The sequence below is a fragment of the Apium graveolens genome, chromosome 3 (assembly GCF_009905375.1).
Source record: "Apium graveolens cultivar Ventura chromosome 3, ASM990537v1, whole genome shotgun sequence".
NCBI classification, from domain to species: domain Eukaryota; kingdom Viridiplantae; phylum Streptophyta; class Magnoliopsida; order Apiales; family Apiaceae; genus Apium; species Apium graveolens.
The window spans coordinates 248,372,741-248,398,169 of record NC_133649.1 but is presented as its reverse complement, the minus strand read 5'-3'; positions in this window follow the sequence as shown (position 1 = coordinate 248,398,169).

The window sequence follows — 25,429 nt, the reverse complement described above, 5'->3', positions numbered from 1 at the left end:
GGTTCCATGTCCAGGATTGCCTTTATTTTATCGGGGTTAGCCTCAATTCCTCTCTTTGAGACCATCAATCCCAAGAATTTTCCAGATCCTACTCCGAAAGCACACTTCGTAGGATTCAACATCATCTTGTGGTACCTCAGGACCTCAAAAGTTTACCTCAAATGGGTTATATGATCAGTCTTTACTAGACTCTTGACTAGCATGTCATCAACATAGACTTCCATAGTCTTACCAAGAAGATCCTTAAAAATTTTATTTACCAACCTTTGATAGTACTTATACTGAAGTCAGGACTTAAGATATCAGAACTTAAGTTATCAGGAGATATTTATCAGGAGATAATATCAGGACTTTAGGAGACTTTCAGATAAGGCAGGCGGCTAATTGAAAGGAAAGAAGATCAAGACAAACGCAAGAAGAAATATGCATGAAGAAGGAATTCTATGAAGAATAGAATACTTGGAAGAAAAGATAACTAGTTGATATATTTTAGGAAGCAGAATTATATTTCATGTCAATTAGAACTTATCTTGTAACTGTGTAGTATATAAACACAGACATTGGGTTTACACTATATGTGTTATCTTAATCGAAGTTATTATTCTTTGATACATCAGATTTTATGATCAGTATTTACAGATATTACTATATTTGTGTATTCTATGCTTAAATTAAAATTTGCTTAAGTGCTGATTGTTGTCTGATGTGAATTTCTAAACTCTGATAGTGATATGAATATTTCTGTGACTATTGAATTCAATAAGGATAATTGTGCTAGATGCTGACATAGTAGTCTTTAATATACTAAAGATCCCATGTTTGAAGTAATTGTTTATGTGGAAATCTTTTAACACAAGCAAATTCTGATATTGAGCTTAGTTGAAGTTTACTTTGTGTATCTTATTACTAAGTCAAAAACTAGAATAGTGCTTCTTATCTATTAAGCTCTGATGTTAGTAAATCTGATGGATGTACTAAGTGCTGATAAGCCTCACTTATCAAAAGAAAAAGAAAAGAAATAAAAATCAGGTACTCCTTTGAGATCTAGAGTAAAAATGTTGAAGGAAAGACCCAAGTGCATTGCTGGTATTAAGTAATATGCATTAGAAAATCAAAAAAAAATTCTTGGTGACTTTTCACACTCTATGATTACTGGAGAAATACTCTGATAGCAGCATAAATTCTGATAAGCAGTCGTGACTCACTTACACTCAGAAGCCACTGTAAAATGGAATTTCAAAAGATGCATAAAATGAGCACAAAACAGTTGAGGTGGACTCATGCATGAACTCATTTAATAGTAGGCTTCAGAATAATGACAGATTTTGAGCAAAGTTCTTAGTTATGCCTTATTTCTAAGATGTACTGAAGTGAATCAAACTTTACTTTTTGTCTGATATTTAGCTTAATGCACAGACATACACTCCATATGAATGATGAAAATTACTATGGTGATAAATGTTGTTTTAGATGAACAGTTTATGTGTCCGATTGCATAAATTCTGAGGACAAGTTCTGATGGAAGTTCTGATGATTAAGTTCTGAGGAAACCATATCAGTATTTGTGTGAAGAATTACAGGAATAAACATTCACTTTTTGAGTTAAGGAGCCATATTCTGATGACTTTTAAATCCTGATAATAATCAAGTTCTGATGCTGACGTGGCAGTATTTATTTACTTGGTTTATTTTTGGTCATTACTTGAACGATAATATGTTTACAGAATATTGGTTTATGTGAGATAAAATGGTCATAATCATTATGGGTTAGTGGTTAACGTGTATGTCTTGAAAAAATGCATGTGCACAGTAATTATTGCTTATTTTACGTGCCCATTAACTCTTGTTCTAACCGTTTACTGACTGTTCACATGGTGCCAGGTGTAAAGTGTATCCCATGCTTCAAAAATACAACTGTTGAGTGGAGAGAGTATATATATGAGAGATAAAAGATTTTCTAATCTTTTACTTACTTTTCCATTCTAAATCTCTTTTATTTTCTCTCTCTCTCTCTCTCTTATTTTCTGAAGTTGTTTTTCTCTCAGGACTTTTTTACAAACACTTTGAAAACATACTCTTATTCACTTAATTTCTTACAGAGATGGCACCAAAAGATGTAATTTTCAATAGGGATAAGTTTGTTCCTAATAACTTCTTCACTATTCTTAACAAGTCAGAAGCCCCATCAGAACTTCACTTCATTCAGGACTTTCTTACTAATTCTGATACTGGGTACGCTCTGACTTTCACTTCATTCAAGACTTTCACTATTCTCAAGTGCTGGAGTTCTAGGAGAAGCGGAGTATATGATGATGGTGGTGCTCAAGGGTCCCCAAGTATATTTTTTTCATCAGGGGGGATGAGCATGTCATGAAATTAGGCACGGTTCGACAAGCACTGTAGCTGCCTGAGAACTGTGTTTATTCTACTGTTGAAGAGCCAGTTGTTCAAATCATGATGGCCAGTCTGGGGTATGAGAGGATATTGGAAAAGCTGGGTCAGTTGAAGAGATCTTACATAAGGAGGGAATAGAGTTTCTTCTTTGACTGCATAACCAAGGCTTTTGCAAACAAATGTTCTAATTTCGATGCAATCCCCATATTCAGCCAACAAATCGGGTATGCTCTCATTAACCAAACTGATTTTGATTATGCAAGTGCTGTCTTAGGTTTCATTGGGGATAGAATGACTAAAGACAGAAATACTGTTTACTTTGCTAGATTCTGTCAGCCTATCTATAGTTTTTGTTGTGATGATAAGCCCCAATCAGCTAGTGAATTAATTTCATCATTCAGACTAGCTAAAAGAGCTTTTAATGACTTATTATCTACTGATAATAAGAAGGTTGTGTTAAGACCCCTCGTAGTTCCTTTATCTGTCAAACAAGCCTTAATAACCTATGATCCAGTTAAATACACTGAACTATATCCTGATATCCAACCATCAGAACCTCATCCATCAGCACCTACCACCTCTACACAAACACCTCAAACTTCTCAACCGCAGCCCTCAGCACCTACAGTGAAGCCTTTATCTTCAAGACCAAAGAGGACAAAGAATGTACCTCAGTCTCAGGAGAAGAAAAGGAGAATTATTCTAAGAGATGAATCAGATACTGAGGAACAAGTTCCAATATCAAAACCTATTGTTATAGAAGCTGAGAAGGTTTCTTCTCAGAAAGATACTGTAACTGGGATAACTAGGCCCCTCAAAAGACTTAGAAAGTTAAATTCTGATGATAAAGCTCCTACAGTGTCTCCACCTTTGAAGAAATTAAAGAAACAAAGAGCTCACAGGGACATAGTTGAGTCAGATTCAGAGGATGTAGTGGAAACAACTAAGGAAGGGGATCAGGAATCTCTGATCTCAACAGAACCAATTGTTATTGAATCACTTCCTTCTGTACAACGAGAAACTGCTCAAGACAGAATACCTACACCTCCTATGTCACCTATAATTGATCCAGTACATACTGAAGAACCAGGTACAAGTGCTGAAATTGATATTCATAACTTGATTATGCCTGAGGTTTTGTACTTGGAAGCTCCACCATTTCAACTCACTCCACCAACAACACCAATTTTGGGTGTTGATCAGAACCTGGATGTATATCAGAATTTAGAGGATGATGTTGAAGCCTCTATAGCCTCACATACTGCTATTTTATCAGCGGATGCTGATCCTGCAGGATCTACAAGTTCTGATGCTGCCAATGAGGATATTACTGGTGAAGCTGCTGCTAATTTAGATGCTAATGCAGCTGGTCCATCAGGACATGCACCTCAATAAATAGTTAATAAAGCTGATCTAATCAAGAAGTTTGTTAAGGAAGCACTAGTACCTTGGAGTGAAACTCCTAGAGGAAAGGAGTGGACTAAGGAATGGAACTCAGTTAGTTCTGTTCCTTCTGAAAAGATTCTTGCTGAGCATCTGGCAAAAGCTGATGAAATGCTGATAAATGATGATTTCAAGGCACAGCTGAGAGTTACTGCATTGAGTACTAGGCACCTTCAGGGTCAACACTCAACAACTCATGCCAAAGTGAATAAAATTCAAGAAACTTTGGTCCAGCAAGATATGAATGTGAAACTTGAAAAGAACAGATTTTTCAAGCCAGCCTTTGACAGAATTGCCTACATTGAGAAAACTTAGGAGAAGCAACAAACTCAGATTGATGAAATTCTAAAGAATCAAGCTTCTCAGCAAACTCAACTCAATGAGATCCAATCCTCAGTGGAATTGCTTTTCTCTCTTCTTTTACCTGTTGATGCCAAAAAGGGGGAGAATGTGATTAAGTCCAAATGCAAATCTATTTAGACACTGAAGGGAAAAGATGATGGAAATGATGACTAGGGAAACTCTGACAAGGGTAGAGGTCAAGGTCAAGGCAAAGGATTTTCATCAAGTAAAGCTAGAATCATAAGTTAAGGAACAAGTTCTGATACTGGGAGAAGAATAAGTTCTGATACTGGTAAAATGATAAGTTCTGGTGAACATTTGGAACTTGATGAAGAAATTTCAAAGGAGTTATTTCTTAAAGAAAATCCAGGAATGAACTTTGAGAGTCTAAAGGAAGAAGAAGCTAGACTCAAAGCAGAAGGTGTCAAGACAAAATCTAAAGCTTCTGTTGTTGAAAAGAAATTTCCAAAGCCTAAGGGTATTGTGATAAAGGAAAGAACAAATTCTGAGGCAACCAAAGCCAAATCACAAGTGGAAATTGATCCAAGGTCCAAGGGCAAAGAAAAAGTTGATGAACCTGTAAAAGTTTATATGTCAGTCATGGATGAAGAAATAACTGTTGATGAAGAAGATGCTAGTCTTACTCTGATGCAAAAGAAGATTTTTCAAACAACCTCTAACATGGCTCATGTTGTTCAGAGTCAAGATGTAGTAAGTTCTGATATGACAGTGAAGCAAGCAACCTCTGGCATAGCTCAAGTTGGCTTGATATCAGAAGTTAAGGAAAATGAAACCTCTGACATTGCTCATGTTAAACCTTCAAAGATACTCCTACCAGGATTTACCAAAGCTAAACAGGCTCAATCTTTGAAGACTGCAACAAGTGGTTTTGAAGCAAGAGTTGTTAAAGGAAAGGAAACAAGAGATAAATCTAGATTGGGTAGTTCTGACGAAAGAAGAGTACATAACACTACCAATGATCCAACTTCCTTAAGTGAACCATGTGTTGGAGCAACTCTTGAAAGATTGAATCGACTTGAATCTGTACAAATGGTTTACCATGCCTTTTTGAAAGAACATATCTTGTTATATTTTATGACAGATGGAAGGGTATACCATATCAGGCAGAATGCTATACCACTGAAGTATTTTGAGGAACTGGAACATGTTATATTCCTCCTTCAAGTGAAAGACAGATTAACAGATAGTGCTGCAGGTTATTTAAAGTCATAAATTCAAAGATAGAAGAAGCTTTATTCTGTAAAGTCTGACAGCACATAATGTCCCAAGTACAGAGATCACAAAGGTGATATTGTCGAAATGAAGCCTAACTCTGCTAAGATCATAACTACTTTTCTGGGTTATAAGGCTGTGGAATTGAATCTAGAGACTGACAAGACATATCTGACCAGACTAGATCAGGATATAAGAAAAGCTAAGATAAATGATCTCAGAGCAGCTATTTTTCAAATTGGTGAAGAAACAACTGAATTAAAAGATGCAAAAAGGAGAATGGTTAATGAACTTGAATATGCTGAGAGAAGTCTTTTAAGGAATTATCTAAGAACAACTCCTTACATCAAAGAGATCAGAAATTGAAGCCAAGTCAAAGATCTACAACTACTTAAATTCTGAAGTGTATACAGACTGAAGCTGTTATCGGAAGTTAAAGATGGTAAAGCTGAAACGACTGTAAGTTGTAGTTATCTAGTCAAATTCTCATGCGTTTATACTTAATGTTTTTGACATCATTAAATATCTGTTGAACTTGTATATTATGATAATTTACAAGTTGGGGGAGATTGTTAGATATATTTGTGATGTCATGGCTAATATGATTTGTGTTTAAGTTTTCAGATCTTACTTAACAGGACAAATTAGTACTTAACTGGAAATCAGTACTTATACTGAAGTCAGGACTTAAGATATCAGAACTTAAGTTATCAGAACTTAAGTTATCACGAGATAGTATCAGGACTTAAGGAGACTTTCAGATAAGGCAGGCGGCTGATTGAAAGGAAAGAAGATCAAGACAAACGCAAAAAGAAATATGCATGAAGAAGGAATTCTATGAAGAATAGAATACTTGGAAGAAAAGATAACTAGTTAATATATTTTAGGAAGCAGAATTATATTCCATATCAATTAGAACTTATCTTGTAACTGTGTAGTATATAAACACAGACATGGGGTTTACACTATATGTGTTATCTTAATCAAAGTTATTATTCTTTGTAACCCTAGCAGCTCTCAGTGATAATTTGTTCATCACTGAGAGAGAATAGTTCTTTGTAACAGAGTTTATTATGCTGAATAAAATCTGTGTTCTGTTACTTATGTTCTTTAATTCCATTTGATTGTAGTAAATACTGTATTCAACCCCCTTCTACAGTGTGTGTGACCTAACAGATAGGAATTTTGATGCTACTAATTTTCTTTGTATTCATTCTTCCAAGATCTTAAATCTATTTACTTTCACATTTTGCTTCGATACCACTTGTTAGGTAATGAATAACACACAGAGGGGGGGTTAATGTGTTTTACTATTTTTAGGCTTTTCTTGAAAGTTAATGGTTGAACAAAGTAAATGAAATCTTGTAGAGAAAAGTGTTCATGCAGAATTTAAACTTGATGAAAGTAAAGAACACATTACTTCAAAACTCACTTAATTTTATATTAAAATTAAGACTGTTTTGCTACAAAATTTCTAAGCTCTTTGGGGTTAAAGAGCTCAGCTTCTTCTTGAAAGTGTTACAAGAAATCTGATCTAAATTGTTACAACTGACTGAGGACCAGTGTTAACTTTATAACTCAGTTAACTGCTGGTTTACATAGTGGATAATAAAACATGCTATTAGCTTTTCTAAACTGTCCCTTGTCATTTTTTTATTGAAAAGCAGATCTTCCATTTCTGGCTTAGCATATCTTTGGCATCCCGTGTTTACATTAATCTTCCTCTTTCAGTTAATCTTTGCCATTGATCTTGCACACTCTTCAAGCTGATTTTTGTAGACTTGTCAATCCAGCTGTTGGATTGTTTTTTGATTGTTTATCTTGGATATGGAAATGATCTGCAACCTTGTACTTTGAGACTGTACATCGAGATCTCCAGTTTAGGTATATAAAACACTTGACATCTTGATAAGTATATAGGCTTATCGAGATCTCTAGCATTTCATATTTATATTGGCTTGTAGAGGTCTTCAGCTTGTCGAGATCTCTAGTCTTCAATCTACACTTTGACTTATCGATAAGTCTTAGTTCTCTAATGGCTTCTTGACTTGTCGATATCTCAGAGTTCCTTAGTCAAATTCACCTTATCGATATCTCAGAGTTCTCTAGTGAATTTTGACTTATCGATATCTCTGAGTTCTCTAATGAAACTTGACTTATCGATAACTCAGAGTTCTCTACTGAATCTAGACTTGTCGATAACTCTGAGTTTTCTAGTGAAGGAATGACTTGTCGATATCTCCAATCTTCAGTTCTTGAATTTGGCTTGTTGATATCTTCCTGAGTTCTCTAGTAGCTATCCTGACTTCTCGATAAGCCATTCTGGAGTTCTCAAATGACTTCTCTATAACATTAAATCTGTGACTTGTAGAGATCTTGACTTAGAGTATTTTTCTCCAAACAGATTTATTCAACTCCAAGCTTCTTCAAAATTCTTCTGAGGCGTGATCTTCTTCCAGATAGAATCCTTAGGCTTGATACTGTTTCAGGAGAAAGACTCTAGTCTGCTCCCTTGCATTTTTACAGACTTTAAGTGTTACAAGTACAAAATACAAATTAAGATAACAATACAACTTACTTAGGGTTGGCTCCAAGCTTCACTGATTACTAAAATAATAGTTCATTAATCTCCTCCTCATATCAGATGTCCATTGGTTTGCTTCATACTTTGATCAGAGACACTAATGATATTGTTATCTCCAGTAATCTTTGACATCATCACTTATATATTACATATGTAATGATTGAGAGAGTAAATACGGTTATTCCATAGGACACCCAACTACTTCATGAGCTCAAAAATGCACAGTTAGCAGCTTTTTCCGAAGCCTGTATGTATCCTAATAAAAGGGTGGCCTACATCTGTCCAAGTACCAAGGAGTGCAAATAATTCATTGTTCTAAGAAATTTTGTAAGATCTAATATGAGACTGATCATGACTCTTCAGTCTAATGATGAGCATAAGCATGATGAGCAAAAACCTTCTGGCTCAAATCTAAGTCAATCTTCAAAGGCAACTGGCAACAATGATAAGAAGCAAGAAGAAAAGAAAGGTGATGACAAGAAAAGGGGAGAAGAAAGGAGAAGCCAGAAAGGACAAGATGGCTCAGAACCAAACCAACAAACCCTAAAAATCAAAATCAACCAAGCTCAACCCTCCAAACCTCTTAACTTAAACACTCAACCATCTCTCACTTTAAAGCCAAAATTTCTATACAAGCCAACTACAAATTCACTTCTCAAAATCCCAATCACTACCAACCAAACTAGCTTAAAGAAAATCATGACCCTACCTTCATATAAACCTTCAATGAAGACACACTTTAAATTAGTTGGGAGAAAAACAAAGCAAATGCAAGTTACTGAGAGATCACTCTGGAATTTCTATGATCAATCTGACTTTCTGCCACTAAAATGGTGCCTCACAGATGAAAAATATTTTCAACAGCTAGCTGAAGAAATAGTCAGAGTCTGGGTTGTATCATATGCAGAAGTTAGAGTTTACTATGGTGATGGTTCTATCACTTTAATTAGAAGTAACCTAATGGACACACTTTCAACCATATAATTAAAAGAGTGATCAGTTTGATGAAGGCTAAGGATACAATTACAAGGTTCTGGAAAGTTGTTTACTGTCTATGGGTGAAAGAAAGGGATGAGAAAATTGCAAGGGCAAAGTCTGAAAAGGAAGAAATGGATAGAAAGTATGCATAAGAACTTGCAAGAATGGAGAAAAGATCAAATGAGCTTAAAGCAAAAGGGATGAGCAAACTCTCCAAAAATGGACATTTTCTGAACATAAAAGTTGGCAGATTAACCAAATTTAGAGCTGGTTACTTAAATGGTTATTCATTAGATGGGTGGCTCAAGCTGGTGGAAGCTTAAGAGGAACTGATATTTTAGAAGAAATGGAAGTACTAGTGAATCTTAAGGATCTCATTAGAAAGAAGCCATGATATGAGGATTTTATGTAATGAATGTCCTTGTTAAAACTTCAATGACCACTCAATGTTAAATGTTATATTTATGTCAATTTGTATGAAAAGTTTCAATTGTTCATTGTAGCTTAGGGTTAGTCTTGTTAACAGGCATAAATTTGTGATAAGCAATCTTCTCACAAATTGGGGGAGATTGTTGTGCAAGACATGCATGTACTAAACAAGACTAAGTCAAATTGACATCTCTAAGTACGCTGTATGATAATCTAAGTTTGCATTTTGTATTGTAACATTTAAGTCTATAAAAATGTAAATAGATGAGTATTTTTCTGTAAACAGTATCAAGCCTAAGAATAAACTCTGGAAGAAGATCATGAAGATCGTGCTTCAGAGAAAGTGTGAAGAAGCTTGGAGTTGAATAAATATGTTTTGGGAAAAACATTCTAAGTCTAAGAAATCTACAAGTCATAAATTATGTGTTATAGAGAAGTCATTCGAGAACTCCAAAATGACTTATCGAGAAGTCAAGGAAAGCTTATAGGGAAGTCTTAGAGATATCGACAAGCCAAATTGAAGGATATCGACAAGTCATTTCTCCACTAGAAATTTCAGAGATATCGAAAAGTCAAAATATCACTAGAGAACTCAGAGATATCGACAAGTCAAAATATCACTAGAGATCTCTGAGATATCGACAAGACATTTCTTCACTAGAGAATTCAGAGATATTGATAAGCCAAAATGAAGACATGAAGATTGGAGATCTCGGTAAGCCAAATTCTTTTATACATAATTCAGAGACCTTGATAAGTCAAACAACTATAGAGTAATTAGAGATCTCGATAAGTCATTATACTTATCGATATGTCGAGTTCTCTATATGACAAACTGGAGATCTCGATGTAAAGCTCAAGCACAAAATGCAGATCCCTTTAATATCCAAGATTATCATTCAACAAACAAATCAATCACTGATTTAAAAAGTCTACAAAAGCAGCTTGAAGAGTACAAGATCAAAGCCCAAAATTAACTGACAAAGTAAAGTCACAGATATGCACGATTTGCAAAGATACACTAAGTCGTAAATAGAAAGATTTAGTTGTGCAAAAGTAGGGTTTAGTACATGTTATTGCATGTTGTGTAAAAACCAGTGTCAACTGTTCTATAAAGTAATACCTAGATGCTTTATTTTAGAAGTAACAAATAGATCTGAAAAATCTTGTAACTCTCAAGAGAGAAGCTGAGTTCTTTATCAACAAATAATCCAGAAATTTGTAGCAAAATACTAGCTTGATTTTAATATAAAATTAAGTGAGTTTAGAAAGATAAGTGTGTTCATGTGCATGTTTTATTATTCTGTTAAAACATATTATCTTTACAATACAGATTACTTTGTTCGCCATCTACAAAAGTTTAAAAAGCCATTAAAATTGTTAAAAACACATTCACCCCCCTGTCTTGTATTCATTACCCAACACAACTCGAGACCAAAACTGATCTCAAGATTGGTTGATTCCTGTACTAGGATTTTTGTAATATCCGGGAAAATTATGTGAATATTTATGTTAAATAAATATTATTTGTTTGTATAAGTTAAAATGATTATTGCCATGCTATTACGTGTCATTAATGCTATTTGTATTCCCGTGTGAACCATAATTTTTTTTTCGGGTCATTAATATGTGTTTAAACTGCATTTATATGAACTGATCTGCAATCGGGACTCGTATTTAATTGTGTTTTTATCGAAGTACACGATTTATCTCGTTTTATGTGCATTTGAATGTCTTTTATATGTTTCGGAATTTTCTGTTAATTTAAGAATCATTTCTGTTTTACAAAAATAAACGGACCGAGACCCCACCGGGACGTCAAAGCCCACAAAATTCATGTTTTTATTTTTATAGAATTATTGTATTTCAAATACCTAGTATTTTGCATTTTTGAATTATTCACAATTTTTGGGGAATTTTGATATTAATTTTATATTTTATTGCTTTTAAAATTATTCCCCATAATTATTATTTTGGGGCTTAATTATTTTAATTAAGGAATAAAAACACCCTAAATTGATTTTTGGGTATTTATTTTTCAGAAAATATATATAGCCCATTAATTCTTTTATTTCATTTTTATTTTCATTAAAAACAAAAACCAAGAATAAATTTGGGGGTAAATTTCTTCTAGAACACAAATCCAATGATTTTGGGAGATTCAGGGATCCTCTGTTGATGCTCTATATACCAAAACAATCCTCTCAACGAGCCCGTTCTATTGGTACCACAGTTACAAATTGAGGTTGAATATGTGTTAAAATCGATTTTTGATTCTTGTTCTTGAATCTCGAATTTGGATTATTGTTGATTGTTGATTGAATATGATGATATAGATAGCTTTGTCATATTCACGAGAATCGTTTCATATATAAAAGTTGATTGTTTGATTACGGGATGATATAACTCGAGTTTTTTTTTTAGTTTTTAATTTCGAATTTTTGATTAATCATAATGTTCTTGATGATTTTGATGATTAGGATAGTTTTTAATTGATCTGAATTTTATTTTCGTACTGGAATCTTAATTTTTGGTTTCAATTTGATTGAAATCGAGTTTTCGGGTTGTTCGCCGGAATTTTGGTTCGGGGATAGCCGGAGTTTGGACGGAGATGCGATTCAGGAGGGACGGTGGTTGATGTTACCTACAGAAGCAGATTGTTGGGTTTGTATTGAGTTATTTGGTGTTAATATTGGTCCAAAAACAACGTGATTTGGTAGTCCTGGGCTCACCGGAGTGTGGCCGGACGTTGGCCGGATTTTGGAAAACCCAGTTTTCGGCGACGTGTTCGTCTCCTCCGACGAACCTTCCACCCAACTCACCACTTGTTTCCCCCATTTGATCTGAAAACCCTTCCCATGTTTGCATAACTCTGTTTCTGACATTATTTTTTAATTTTAATTTAAAATTCAATTTCTGATTTTAAAATTTATTTTTTTAAAATTCCAAACATTATTTAGTTAATATTTTAATTGTAAAAATTATTTACTTATTATTTTAAATTCTAAAAATTATTTTCTTAATTATTTGAAATTCCAAAAATTATTTCTTTTATTATTTTCAAAAAATACATATTTGTTTTAATTATTTATAATTTATTTTAATTGATTATTTATAGATTTAATTAATTAGTTAATTCATTTAATCAATTATTTTTATTTATAAATAGTTAAATAAAATATAATTATTTATATTTAATTCAAATAATTCCTAAAAAACTTTTTAAAACTTTTAAAAGTTATATTTTGGTATTTAAAAATCAATTATTATTATTATTAATTAATTTATTCATTCTTATTTTATTCATAATAAATGAACCGTTCGTCCATTTAATACGAAACGAACGCGTATAGACTCAGAAAAATAGTACGCTTTTAATAAAAATACTTTTGAGGCCTAATTTCTTTCGTAATGAAATGTGATTTGAATTGTGTGTCATTCTGAATCGGTATCTAATCAATAAACATTGTTATTAACCTGATTTTAGTTCTGAACGTATTGAGACCTATCTTTTGACTATCTGATTTATGTGTTGCATGAAATATGTGATTACGTGTTATACAAATAACATTATAGGTGCTATATGATATGCATGCTATCCATTTACAGTTTTAAAATGCCATTATTAGTTATAAATGAATGGGTAGATGTCGAGACGTATAATTACGTCGATTGAGTTTGGTTCCGTCAATTAAGATAGTCATTTTGTTTATAGAATCGAGTAGCAAGGAGTGTAGTCCAGTATTAGACGGAGTTAGTAACCAACAACTATAAGCCAGAGTTATAATAAGAAGTTATTGAGCATACCAGGAAAGTATCCCTACCTTCACTTATCGTTCAAGTAATATTTATTATGAATCCTATTACGCAAATATTCCTGAACTTTCTCATTTACTGCAAGTTTTCTACGTTATTCTAATTTCAGAATAGTTTATCATTCTACATATCAGATTGTTAATTATATCATGCAAATATTCTTGAACCTCCTTGTGTTATATTGCAAGTACTGTTTCCCTATCCTAAGTTCAGAATAGTTAAACGTTTTTACATTTCGCTACAAATTACTCAATACAGTGAAACTTTGAATTGAGATTAGCGAATAACTAATTGTTCTAGTTATTTCACCATCGATTGTTGAGATAACTCTGGACCATGAGAAATGGAGAGTTATGTTGTTAAGGATGTCATTTAATTTGACTCATTTGATTAAAAATTATTTTTATGGATTGGATGGTCGCGTAAGAGGCCGAGGCGGTGGTCCAGTATGAGCTATGTATTATACAAGATATAATACCTTGCTAGGCCAATATGTGCCTTGGGTACCCCTTTGTTTAGTTGGATATGCTTCGGCATACCGGTGTTGATCCGCGGCTGATCACCGACGGTACCACACTGTAGTTCGAGGATTCTAATCCAAAACAAAAAGATATATGAAGGTATTTTTTATTATCAAAACTTATATCGGTTTTTGATACTGTCCAGGTATTGTTGTTTGGTTTTATTCTTCAGATATATTGATGTTGTTATTTTAATTCATAAGTTATACACTGCTTGCTGAGCATTTCTTTCGCTTATACTTGTTTATTATTCCGGTTCTTTCAGCTAGACCAGAACAGGCCTGAGTTCCACGTTTGATCAGAAGTCGAGTGCTTGTAGATAGTTTGGTGTGTTTCCAGGTAGACTGTTTGGGACACTTGACTAGTCTTGAGGTTTGTAATAAAATTTGAATATATTGTAAAACTAAATAGACTTATGGGTTGTAATAATATATGGTTTGTATTAGTGTCTGTTTCATACTATAACCTGTGATCGATCCAGGGGTCATATTTATTATATTATTCTGTTGTGCCTATTTTAGTTTTGTTTATCGGCTAGTGACCCCCAAATCTAGACCCCGGGTTTGGAGGGCGCCACAGGTGGTATCAGAGCTACATGTTATGGTCACTGAAATAGGCTTAGGATTGTCTTAAGTGAGTCATAGGAAGATCACATAAGATAAGCGCGTGTAGTTTAGCTCTTATAGGATTAAGTTTAGGATTTTGGGCTGGTTTATAGCTAAGTTGTTCAGGTTTCCTATTTTGCGTTTTGCTTTGGGATTTTGTGCATTTGCTTTTGCTATTTTTTTGGTTCCCGAGGATAGTGGGAAGTAATGAAAGAGGTTGAAAGGTTGTGTTGCAACCCTATCCACCATTTGTTGGTTTATTTGAGATTTTGAGCAAGAGTTGGAAGATTTGGATAATTTTCCTTAACTTTTCTTTGTGTTATTATTCTCGAGATAATAAGCAGGATTATGTGATAATCATGTCACATGTGTTAATATGGTAGCAAGTTTAAGATATTTTGAAAAGAGATAATGTTTGAGAATTTTGATATGCTAAAGGATTGCTACATATTTGACATAATGCTTGACAAATTATTATATATGTTGCTTGTTTCTTACCAGAATAATGGCATAAAAGAGGAGGAGTAACTCAGGAGAGGATCGTATCGAGAGTCGTACAGATCCAGCGATGGTCCAGATATTGGGACTGATGCAGCAACATATATTGCATCTTACGCAGCAGCATCAGCAGCAACTGCAGCAACAACAGCAATAACATCATGCAGCAACACCACATGCGGTAACTTTTAAGCAATTTCAAGCTGTGAAACCACCTGAGTTCAAGGGAAGTGCTGACCCCGTGGAAGCCAATGCATGGCTTAAAGAGATTGAGAAGGCTTTTGACTTAGTCGGAGCAGGAACTGAACAAAAGACCACGTTTGCAAGTTACTTCCTGAAGGGTGAGGCAAACTATTGGTGGGAATCCACGCGAGCATTGGAAGGAGTTGAGTTTGTGACTTGGGAAAGGTTTACAGAGTTTTTCTTGGAGAAGTATTTCCCGAGGTATATGAAGAATCAAATGGAGATCAAGTTCTTAAACCTGACACAAGGTGATCTTACTGTTGCGAAATATGAGGCCAAGTTTACTGATTTGGCGAGGTTTGTGCCAGATCAGGTTAATACAGATAAAAAGAAAGTAAGAAGGTTTGAATAGGGATTGAAATTTTGGACTCAGAATAGAGTGCCATGTTTGAGTTGACTTCTTATGTAGCAGTAGTTCATAAAGCAATGGTGATCGAAAGTAGAAATGACACGTGTTAGGTAATGAATCACACACAGAGGGGGGGGGGTGAATGTGTTTTCTGATTTTAGGCTTTTCTTGAAAGATAATGGTTGAAGAAAGTAAATTAAATCTTTTATAGAAAAGTGTTCATGCAGAAATTAAACTTGTATAAAATAAAGAACATAGATATTCAAAATTCACTTAATTTTTGTATTATAAATTAAGATTCTTTGCTACAAAATTTCTAAGCTCTTCTAAGTTAAAGAGCTCAGCATCTTCTCGAGAGTGTTACAAGATTTTTTTTTAATTTGTTACATCTAACTAGAGGACCAGTGTTAACTTTATAGCTCAGTTAACTGCTGGTTTACAGAGTGGATAATAAACATGCTATTAGCTTTTCTAAACTGTCACTTGTCATTTCGATTTATAGAAAAGCAAATCTTCCATTTATGGCTTAGCATATCTTTAGCATCCCATGTTTACTTTAATCTTCCTCTGTCTAGTTAATCTTTGCCATTGATCTTGCACACTCTTCAAGCTGCTTTTTGTAGACTTGTCAATCCAGCTGTTGGATTGTTTGTTGATTATTTATCTTGGATATTAAACTAATCTGCAATTCTGTACTTTGAGACTATACTTCGAGATCTCCAGTTTGATTCATTTGAACACTTGATATCTCGATAAGTATAAAGGCTTATCGAGATCTCTGGTACTCCATAATGAGTAGAGGTCTTCAGCTCATCGAGATCTCTAGTCTTCATAACTTCACTTGACTTGTAGATATCTCTGAGTTCTCGAATGGATATAGACTTGTCGATAACTCTTAGTTCTCTAGTGAAGAATGACTTGTCGATATCTCTTTGAGTTCTCGAGTAACTTTCCTGACTTCTCTACTCCTGGTGGATATTGCTTATGCGTTGAGTAGATATTGCTCATCCGTCGAGTAGATGTATAGTTTATCCGTCGAGTAGATATTGCTCATCCGTCGAGTAGATGTTATTCATTCATCGAGTGGATATAGCTCATCCATTGGATAGATATTTCTTATCCGTCAGTACTCTATGGAGTTTGAATGACTTCTCGATGAGTCATTCTGAAGTTCTCGAATGACTTCTATATAACATTAAATCTGTTATTTGTAGAGATCTTGACTTAGAACATTTTCTCTAAACAGATTTATTCAACTCCAAGCTTCTTCAAAATTCTTCTGAGGCATGATCTTCTTGATCTTCTTCCAGATAGAATCCTTAGGCTTGATACTGTTTTAGGAAAAACACTCAAGTCAAGTCCGCTCCTTTGCATTTTTACAGACTTTAAGTGTTACAAGTACATAATAAAAATTAAGATAACAATACAACTTACTTAGGATTGGCCCCAAGCTTAACTAATTGCTAATGACATTGTCAGCTTCAGTGATCTTTGAAATCATCTATTATATATAACAATCTCCCCCAACTTGTTCATTATGAAATTATGCACAAGTTCTGTTTGATGATGTCAAAACTTTATCTAAATGCAGAACCCAAGAACCCAATTTTTCCATCTGATCTTCTTTTATGAGTTGTAGAGTTGCATTTAGATTTATTCTTCCTTCCCCCCTATCAAGAAAAGGTTCCTTCTCCCCTATAAAGAAAAGAATATTATTATCTGGCAACATCCATTTGCTATTTTGGCATTTAGATATATTCTCCCCCTTTTTGACATTATCTTCAGGAAGAAAGATCCAGCTAGATGCTCATTGTTCAAGCTTTTGTCAATGTTCATGTAGAACACTATCAACAGCTTCAAGTTTTAGTGAAGTCTGTAGTGATGAGTTTACCAAGTAGATTAGAATAGGAAAATCCTAAGCTCTCTTGTTCTTTTGAATAAGTAGTCTCACTACTTCTCACTGCACTAGTCTCATAACTTTTAAGAGTCAGAGTTACCTCACAAGGATTGCTAAATCCAGACACTCATTCTACCTCTCCTTTTTCCCGGAAGAATCCTGCCTCTCTTATTTTCTGTTTTTCTTTCAATCTATTCTATAATTCTCACATGAAAGGCTCAATTGTTGTTTGTCCTACAGAATTAAGAGGTGGTTGAAAAGAGTTAATCTGTGATCATATGATTAGGGGAAGACCATATAGGGCTAATCATACTCAATTCACCAGAAAAATGAGTGCATAAGCATCTATGACTGGGGTCACAGTTTGACTCACAGATTGCTCTGTGGTTATGACAGTGTGTTGTCCTCCACTTGTAGTGGGAACCTCCAATTGAATTGGAGGGGATTTGACTGGGTTACTGCCATGTGCACCAGCCTCAAACCCTTGTGTGTCTTACAACACACTAGCACTTGAATGTGCTTGCCTCCCCTATGACAGGATCATGGGCAAATGTTCTTTTAGCTTTGACTGCTAAGGCAGCCTCTGCTAGAGTTATGAGGGGAGTTGTTCCTTCTTGAGGAACCTCCAATTGAATTGGAGAGGATTTAGATAGCTCCCCATCAGGAGTACTACCCTCAAACCTATCAGTCTGTTAAGACTGTTTTGCACATGAAGGTGCATTAGTGATATTCATGAAAAGTTGATAAATTTCCATGTTTGTGATACCAGTTCCTTTATCTCAAATAACAAAACAACTGAAGAATATTTTGGGGATTTTTTCCTTTTGTAAAACAGGTTCCTTTTGAGAGTTACCTGAGTGGAATTGTGTTTAAATTTGTGTTTGTGTTGCTGTGCCTGGGTAAACTGCAGTTTGGTTTTGAAATGTTTTGGCTGCAGTGTAAGAATCCAAATTTTTTACATCGGTAAAAGACCTTTATGAATAGTAATATAATAACTTGAATTTTTGAGACCTTGTAAAATGCTAAATGAATAGTAACTCTGACAGACGGGGAAAACATTTTAGCCCACACTATGTAGTGCATGAGAAAATGAGTTTCGGAGTTGATATTAAGATTATACGTACCAAATGAATGTATGTAAACGTTATTAGTTTTCGAAGAAAACGAACTCTGAAAAACGACCAAATTTACGAATCATCGAGGATTACGGGAATCACAATATAATTACGAGTTTAAAACCCTACGGATTTATATACAAGTATGATAATTCAAAACATAAGGAATAAATACGAAAGGAATTACATCGCGAACCATTTACGAGAAAGTATTACGAAAACATTTAAGCAACCGAGCGAACGCGTAAACGATTAAATAAACGTAACACAATAACTAACCATGGTAGAAACGTAACCATGGTTACTTTATCAAATAGTGAGCTAGAGATATAGGATGATCAACCAAGGGCTAGAGAATAGTAACCTAAATGGCTAAGCTAATTAGGTTAGCTTGTAAACTAGGAAGACTAACTAGATTTGTCCAAGGATTTGGCAACAAGAATAAATCCTAGGATATATACTAGAGAATAAAAATCAATTACAAGCTACCACTTGTATTATTTCCAAGAAGCAACCAAGAAACAACTACAAAAACTCTCTCCCTCTCCCATATACTCTTCATTCGGCCCTAGCAAGAAATAGGAAAAAATCAATTTCAAATCTTCAAGGTCTAGCCATGGATAAATCCTCCCAATAATTCTCAAGCTTCCTACCAACCAAACTATGGTAGTATAATCTTTGAGCTCTTTTTATCAAGGTTTAATGGGTGTAATAAATTCAACAAAGATGAGAATGAATAGTATGAATAGTAACTCTTCTTTGGTTTCTTGATTTTAATGGTTGTTTTAGGTTCCAAAAACTATACTAAGCACTCCCAAGACTTCACCATCATCAAAAACACATCTCAAGCTCTCAAGAAAGGTATAAATCTTTGACCCAACCTTATTTAATATTTAAGTTCAAGATCCTTTTAGTCTATAGTTGTAAACCTAGTTTTGGTGGGACTATTGTAGTAATCTTGATGTTTAGCTAAGTAGATCTAAGGTTGATTGTTGTTTCCTCAAGAACATGATGTTCTTGAGAGGATTTAGTGTGGTGATGATGATATGTTGATTAGTAGTGGTAGTATAAAGATTGAAGGCAAAAACAAAACTCCGATCGTAACCATAATCTCGTTAATACGAACAAAACGTAACTTTAAATTTCTGCAGAAAGTCCTGAAGATGTAAACTGTAGTTTCTTAAACATATTCCTATATTATTATAGATAATGTTATAAGGATCGTTTAGGCACTTGAATCGCTTAATTCCGATTTACGGATCAAAAGTTATGGCGGTTTTACTAAAAGTAATTTACGCGACAAAAACTACTATGAATTACGAACTTTGAAAATATAAAGGATCGACTTAAAAATGTTCATAAATCATTAAATTTTTACAGAGAGTAGTAAATTGAGTTTCCTAACTTCCATAACAATTTCAAGTGAAAATAATTTTATTTTTCAATTTTATAAAAATATCGGAGCCGAGACCGCGCGATTGAAAACCGTAGAATCCATAAGCGGAGCTGACGACGAAAATGAAAACAGACATAAGATACTTTGAAAAAGGAAGCGAACATAACATGAACAAGGACTTAAAGGAATAATAAGGGTAATATAAGTTGAGAGGGTGCGTAATAAGTGGCGCAAGGAGTGCGAGTCACCGTAAATTAGAACGGGACCTAACGAAACGAATTGTGTTTATGATTATAGATTTCCGAGCGGAACCTAGAGCATCCTCCACCTCGAGATACCCAGGAAAGTTTTCAAACCCTACCTTTTAAGAACTGTTGTGTTGTGAATATTTTACAAAACTGTGATATATGCATGAGATTGCTTTAAACTGTTTTACGAAGTTTGAGATGTATTACATTACTCAATTATTGATAATTTCTAGTATATGTTCATACCGAGTTCGAAATATTATATTTAGACCAAGAGTCGGTCGGTGTAAGCTTATAAAAACCCGGAAGTATCCCGGAGGATTTTATAATTGAAAACATTAACGCTAGCAAGTAGCGTGGTACGTATGTGATTTAGACCAAGGATCGGTCGGTAAAAATTGATGAAAACCCGGAAGTATTCCGGAGGTGTTTTAATTAAGAATATTAACGCTGTAGTAGAGCGTGATGTATAAGTCATACGACCGAGAGTCGGTCAATTTTGTTTTATAAAATATAAACCCGGAAATCATCCCGGAGATGTTTTGGACGATTAAAAATCCGTAATTATTTTATTCCAAGGGAATCAACGTCCACTTACGAAATATTAAACACCTCGAACTTTTATTAGAGCAATTTCCAAAGATCGTATTCCTTCAACTATATTTTATTGCCCGAATAACAAATATTTATTAACTATTCATTTATTATGGATGATGTATTCCCCAATGAATATTTATTTCAAACTAGATTAAATACTAAAGATGATTATATTACTTAAACATAAATAAGTTGAGGAATATTATTCCAATATTCTTTTAAAAGTATAACTATTCGTGGTTTAACTATTTATCGATTAATATTTAATTATTAATTATTTATTAAAGGATTTATTTATGATTTAAAAATCATAAAACCTGATCTAAAATACCTTCTAATTTTCGGAAAATCATTCGAATAATTTCAGATCGTCGGAGAATATTATCTCGACTTATTTTAAATATTTTGAATATAGTTTCAAGGAGAAACCCCCCCTTATTTAATTAACTGTTGACAACGGTCAACTCACATCCTTAGTACTTCCCCCGAAAATTTTGGAAGTACGTATATATATAAATATATATATATACCCTAAAGAGATAAGTTGTTTCTATCAACAAGCGAAACGCTTGGGGGAACTTCGATGTGGTTCGAGTTCTCAAGATATGATAGAATTTTGTTAAAGGACAAGGGAGGGGTAGACTCTGGTACTATGTGTGCTAGATGGACTACCAAAGGTACCGCAGGCGAAGGTACTTGGTGTACTCAGGAACTTGTGAAGTATGTGTATACCCAAAATGGGACACGTAGCCCGAATGCGGCCCGGGTGATAACCGGGATACGAAGGTGTCGTCCTTCTACTAGTAGAAAAAGTTACTATTATCGTATTACAACTGATCAACGTATGCGGTGGCTCCAACGAGTGTCCTATTCTTCCAATTGGAATTGTAATGCAATGCCGTAACCCAAGCCTAGGTGTTGGGTGTAATATCCGGGATATATCGTGTAATTATTTTTGCTATTATATAATTATTATGTGTGTTCAGTATCTATTCTGTGAGTTAATTGTTAAAGTGTTATCTGTACTTGGTTATTCAAAAATAATATTAATTGAGTATTTTAATTTTTATATGTCCAAAATAAAATATAGATAATTGTCATATCTTCCTAATTATTTTTATGTTGGTTTATGGATTTATAAGAATCATCTGAAATTTCTAAAATCTTTTTCCGGGTAATTAAAATCTATTTTATAAAAACGGGAACCAACCGACGTCAACCGTTGTTACGTTTTTGGAACCCAAAACTCTTTCGAGAACTCCTTCCTAACCTAATTGTAATATTCCGAGCATTTTCCATGTTTCAACTTTTTCGATCCGGCGTACGGTTTGTCTTGCGCGGGTCCCGGCGCAACATTTTCGATACAATATTCGTTTCGGTAAATCAATAAAACCCGTATTTTCGATAAACGGGAGCTTTTTATTAAACTATCACAATTATCACTTCATAATACGTGTAACCAGGCGCTGAGACCAAGACCGCAGTACAAATTTTACTGATTTGGATAATTATCCCGAAAACCGATACCGTTTGGATCGGTTTTTACAAATAAACGTACCATTTTATATCCGGAATGATCCAACGGGATACTAATTTTCCGTAATTATAAATAGCCTTTTACCATATTTTATTTCGTATCAAAATCAATTGCAGACAGATAATTATATAATTTTCAGAGAAAAACCCTAATTTCCTAAAATTGTTCTAAGAATCAAACAAGTATTTGGAGGTGTTATTGAATTCGGTTTGGAAAGCTCAAGTAACCAATCTGAAGGTCTTGAAGCGCTCTACCAGATTCTGTAATCCATACACCTGCAGAAATCAAGATTATTTTTCTAAAAATTTATTTATTTTCGAATTTATTTTATTAAAAATATGAATTTTTGTTCGGATGATTGTTTGTATGATTTGATGATTGCATGTTGTAGAGCTTGTTTTCCTGATGATTTTCATATGTCATACGTCTGATTTGGAGTTCAATAACATGTTCAAATTTGAGTTTGATTTTCGAATTTTAAAATTAGGGTTTATAACCCGTATGAATGTTCTTAATTGAAATTTGGGGGTTTCTTATTCTGTGATAGATTGATGTTGTGTTATAGTGGGTTGTGTTCTCTGTGAAATTTGTAATCTAGTCGTATAAGTTTCATGAACCAACGAGGTCTGTAGAGAAGGGAGTTGTGTTTTGAAGTTTTCCGATGTTCGCCGGAAACTGGAAAATTTCACGGCCAAATTCCGGCCAACTCAGGGATTGTTAGGTTGTTTTGATTGCATGGTTGTGTTCCTGGTAACCTGTAGATGTGATCTGGAGGTGTTGGTGCGGTGAGGACGCCGGGAACGTGTTCTCCGGCCATCCCCGACTGTTTTCCGGCGACCCCCTGGAAAATTACAGTTTAGTACCTATAGTTTTGAAAACGATGCAGTTTGGTCCTTGTAGTTTCCAGACTTTGCAAAAATTGGATTTCTGTTTTAAAAGTGTTTAAAAATCATATTTCCTATTTATTTTTATTATAAAAATTCATTTTTAATTTCTGAAAATTCTAAAAATTATTATTTTAATTCTGAAAATTATTTTTAATTCACAAATAAATCTAAATTAATTAGTTAATTAATTTCAGTTAATTTCTAATTGATTAATTGGTCAATTAATTCAAAAATTAATTGATTTAAAAATTAATTAGATTTAATTATTTAAAAATGATTTAAAAATTCTGAAAAATAGTTTCGAGCTTTAAAATATTATTCTAAATTATTTCCAAGGCTCGATAATTATTCTAAAATTATTTCGGAGCCAGAATTGGCCAACCGAACCCTGTTTATTAACCCGAAATTGATCCAACGACCCGTTTTAATTCCGAAAAATGTTTTAAAAATCATTTTAAATACCAGAAAGCCTATTTATGACCAGAGACTTCTTTATAAATGATATATCATTGATTACGTGATGTATTATATGTTATATGTGACTTGTTAATTGACTATCGGTCTATATATTCTGTGTTTACTTGATTATTGCATAACTTTCAATCCGTTAATCGAATTTGGGTAAAACGAAGGGTAGATAGAAGTATGTGTTGAATAGAATTCCATGAGTAAATTATTGATAGATGCTTATGATATGTGAGCAGAAGAGGCAAGACGTAGGAAAGGGAAACAGATAGTTGAGGAGTAAGACGCTTGTGATTGGAAGCGAGTGCAGTGTAGTAAGCTAATATCAGGCAAGTATTCCGAACTTTCTCGAAATATTGTAATACGTGATAGTCTTGTTGATATTGCAAGTGCTTTGAAGCACTGAAACCTAAACTCTGATTCCAGTTATTGTTCTTGAGCCATGAACCTTATTCTTTCTAGACCATTGATTGTTGTATACCCAAACACGAACCTCAAGTATACGATACTACTCCACAAATACATGCAAACAAAATCCCAAACACTGAACTGAATTACTTGTAAATTCAATCATTGTATCCTATGCATTGAAAGCTCAAATCTTTGAAACCCTAAAATATTGATTCCTTTGTTATCCAATTCTTTCATTACCCAGCATCCAAGCTTTTAAATTGCCTTATTGATCCTTACAAGGATTGAAACCCTTTCATTGTTAAACATTTATTGTTGTTAATGATTTCGGTTATTGTTTATTATTGCATATTCTATTATTATGTTAGAATTGGATTGTTTTTATAAAATTGTGGACCAGATTCATGGTCAGACCATATAATGGTCAAATTAGGCCAATGTGTGCCTTGGATCCAATAGTTAAAGCAATACTGTGTGCCTTGCTCGGGGTTAGTGCGTGACTGATCAGCAGCCTAACCTTGGTTTTTAAATTAAAAGTATAATATCCAATTCTAAATCATAATCCAATGTTCACTTGATATCATAATCATATTCACCTGATGATCATTATTCTCAGTTTTGTCATTGTGACTTGCTGAGCTAGTTAGCTCATTTTTGCGATGTTGTTTATATTCTTTCCAGTTAAAAAGGAACCAGTTGGTAGCGAGGATCCCCAGTCCAGCGCGAGAGCTAGGGGTTCAGGTTGAGAAAGCTGAGCTAGTAGGCTTCTTTTGGGATACTTTAAGTTTGTAAAAGTTTGTAATAATGTTTAATACTCAGTTTGAGTTTGAAATAGTTGGGATTTGAACGGTTTGTAATATATTAGTGTGTTTGGATTGTGTGCATACTTTAACCTGTTGCGGTCCGTGGTGGTTGGTAAGTAGGGTCACTGCATATATTATTATTATCTTTATTATTGTTATAAGCAGGTTATAATTAAGGTGTGTGTGTGGACCCCAAACTTCTGACCCGGGTTTGGAGGGCGCCACAGGTTTGGTATCAGAGCTACAGGTTATAAGTCACTGACACAAGCCTAGGTTGATGGAAATGGGTAGAGGGATAGGATTAGAAATAAGGTATAGGACGATAGAACGTCGAGAGGTTGAGTGTTATGGTATAACCGGTATTAGTATAGTTTGCGTCGTGGTATGAGATTCTTATATTACGATATGATTTCAGATAGCAGAGATGGCCGACTCTTTTATTCCCGTATCAGCTGATCACTCAGAGCCTTCAGTTGGAGCACCAGCATCGGATCCACGTCCTGTTATTCCACCAGCATTGAGTATTCTACCTCCACCGGTGTTGCAGCCCGTACCATTGCAGGCCATTCCACCTCCAGGCATGAGGCCACCTGTCAGAGGACCCCCACCAGCTGATTCAGATTCCACTGGGCATTCAG